Below are 3,295 nucleotides of genomic sequence, written 5' to 3'. Positions count from 1 at the left end.
GTGAAAAAGTTAGGCATAAGCAAGGAAAAATTCAGAGGGGCAAGAGTCTCATCATGACGGGAAATCTTATTCCATCATTTTAGGAACAGCATGCCCACAGCATGAAGATGTCAACTGCTCATTCTGGTTTGTAGTTTAAATGTCTCTGGTTATGGCATTGGGTGGTTTGGTGAACTTTTGGTGTGGCCCACACATCAGGCGTGAGGCTTGACCCTTGAAATTTACATCAAGTTGTCTAACTTCAGCTTACAGGGCTTTAGGAAAGAGCAGTTCCCATTCTTAGTAATTCCATGGGAGAAAAGTGGATTGGAGGAACCTAGAAGAATTTAAGATCCAGTTCAATCTACAGGTAAATAATAAAAACTCAAACAAACAAACAAAAATACCCCACACAGGGTTACAATCTAATAACAGGTATAGTCTAGCTTTTCTTCAGAAACATAGAAACACGATTTTTCTTTCTACAGTCATTCTGATTTCTACCAAAGATAATCCGAGTAAGACTAATTTGTTGTTATTTGTGTTTTATCAAATTTGGCCTGATAAATTCACACAAGCACAGCAGAAATAGTAATTGACCACATAGGAATCTCAGATTTGACTTTTAAAAACTTCTCAAGGCTAGAAAGCTAATCTAAGGCAGACTTCAGACTTTTTCTGCTATACCTATAAATAACTTAAAATATGACATTCCATTTAGAAGCCTGGTAATGTAACCAGTGTTTCCAATTGTACCTTGTTATTTAAAAAGCAGCTTCTAATTAAACTTATGCAGACAACTTCATTGCCATAAAAATTAAGCATACTCACAAATAGTTTCCAAATTTTGGAGGGACAGAAAAAAAGGAAATGTTGCCAGTTTTGTTCACAAAAGTATACTTTACCAAATTGTTGTAAACTATAGATAGCTTGAGAGAGAAAGTCTCCTTAAATCTGGAAAACAAAACATGTAAGTAAAAAACCAACAATGTTTCAAATATCTGTCTTCATTCGATATTTAATCTCATGTAATTAATTTTTGTTCTGTTTAATCTTAGTTGTCAGTTTCATGAATTTATCAGTTTCTTCATGGGGGTCCTGAATATCTTTATTTAGTCCATTGATCTTAAACTTATCAGAAACCTATATTCAGGAGTACTTGCCAGAGCCTTTTCCATGAATCTGATTGCAGATGCATTTAAAGAAGAATTAAAACTGTGGAAGACAGAGGCTTAAAACAGCCATGGTTAAAAATCTGATGAGAGTTCAGCAATTGACAAGGAAACTCAGTTTATGTTTATTGCATACAGCATTTTAAGACAACAACCAGAAAAATGACTAACAGTATCACATTAGGACCATCAAACATTTATAAATTTTACATAATTTTTAGATCTTTCACATCAATAACATAGCCATATAAATATAACTTAGAGAAGATTTAGTGTCACTTTGTTATTTGATCCCATCTGTGCCTCCAACGCTTCTCATACAACTCAATACATCAAACAAGCCTAATTAGTTTAACAGCTCTACAAGCTGAAAAATACATCATTTGAGGCTCTCCAGGAGCCCAACTAGAAAATCTCAAAGATAATTCTAGGTTGAAAAGACTTCATTCAGAACTCTGATATTGAGAAAACTGGCCAAATATGTCAAAAAGTATAAAACATTTAATTAAAACAGAATTGCAGGTCATAGTGAAATAATAGTTGTTCACTTAACAAGAGTGACTGAAGATTTCAAGGTCTGAGGGTGGCACATCTCACACACGAGTGTGAACACTCAGTCATCATCCTTATGAACTACAAAAGGATCGTGACTGAAGATTTTAAAAGTAAGCTGAGCATGATGGTGTGCACCTGTAGTCCCAGCAACTCGGAAGAATGAGGTGGGAGGATCCCTTAAGTGTAGAAGTCTCAGGCCAGACTGGACAACATAGTGAGACCCTATCTTAAAGAATAAAAATTCCAAAGGCAAATGCAGAAAATTGCATGTATGTTTTATTTAAAAAAAAAAAAAGGCTAAAGACTCAGTTTTCCTAAGTAATCAAAAACCTGGCCGGGTGCAGCAGCTCACGCCTGTAATCCCAGCACTTTGGGAGGCTGAGGTGGGTGGATCACGAGGTCAAGAGATCAAAACCATCCTGGCCAACATGGTGAAACCCTGTCTCTACTAAAAATACAAAAATTAGCTGGGTGTGGTGGCACACACCTGTAGTCTCAGCTACTCGGGAGGCTGACGCAGGAGAATTGCTTGAACCCGGTAGGTGGAGGTTGCAGTGAGCCAAGATCACGCCACTGCACCCCAGCCTGGCAACAGAGCTAGACTCCGTCTCAAAAACAACAACAACAACAACAACAACAACAAACTAATAAAGACAGCATGAAGCACAGGAAATTACCTTGATAAAACACAGAATCTTTGTTTCCTAGGCCAATTACCAAAAAATAAAGAAAATACTCCTGCACTGTAATTGCTTCTTATAGGAAGTCCTTTTAGATAATCTGAAAATCTAACCTAATGAAAAGGTACTTGAATTCAATTTGATACTGGATGAGTGTGTGTCCAAGGTTATGAGTATACACTATATTATAGAAGAAGTAAACAAAAAAAATAAGTACCTTGAGCAGGGAAACATATGGCTCTTAGAAAAAGTAAAAGCACATTAAGTTTCCTTGTTACATGGAATAATTCAGACATTTCAAGAAAAGCCAACAGCACAGAATCAAGTTATTCTTGGAGGAAAACATTGCTTTTCTAGACCTTTAAGACAAACATATCAGCATTAGGCCTCAACAGCAGAGTTAGAACCAGAGAAAATAAATGCAGAAGCTTACCAAAATGTCAAGGGAGTGAGTCATTAAGTTAATTAAGAAAAAAGAAAAGTGTGGCCGGGCACGGTGGTTCATGCCTGTAATTCCAGCACTTTGGGAGGCCGAGGCAGGCGGATCATGAGGTCAGGAGTTCGAGACCAGCCTGGCCAACACAGTGAAACCCTGTCTCTGTTAAAAATACAAAAATTAGCTGGGTGTGGTGGCATGCACCTGTAGTCCCAGCTACTCAGGAGGCTGAGGCAGGAGAGTCACTTGAACCCAGGAGGCAGAGGTTGCAGTGAGCCAAGACCACACCTTACACTTCAGCATGGGTGACGGAGTGAGAATCTGTCTCAAAAAAAAAAAAAAAAAAAAGTGTGCCTTCTTAAGGGGAGAAGGAGGAAGAGCAGAAGGCAATGGTGTATGACCTGCAAATCATGTGCAATGAGATGCAGCAGAAGTTGAGCTTCTGAGACATAAATCTGAAAATCTTCAAGAGA

The 3,295-nt window shown here is 37.9% G+C and overlaps 1 non-coding gene across 1 annotated transcript; it reads right to left on the bottom strand.

Moving 5' to 3' along the window:
- Nucleotides 1-1,693: 1,693 nt before the first annotated feature.
- Nucleotides 1,694-1,796, bottom strand: LOC112440927 (small nucleolar RNA U13). Its single transcript, XR_003028912.1, has one exon. It is a non-coding gene; the product is annotated as a small nucleolar RNA U13 (small nucleolar RNA).
- Nucleotides 1,797-3,295: the final 1,499 nt, after the last annotated feature.

This window comes from Pan paniscus, chromosome 11 (genome assembly GCF_029289425.2).
Source record: "Pan paniscus chromosome 11, NHGRI_mPanPan1-v2.0_pri, whole genome shotgun sequence".
NCBI lineage: Eukaryota > Metazoa > Chordata > Mammalia > Primates > Hominidae > Pan > Pan paniscus.
Note: the sequence above shows the minus strand (reverse complement) of the source record. Positions and strands in the feature narration are given on the sequence as shown.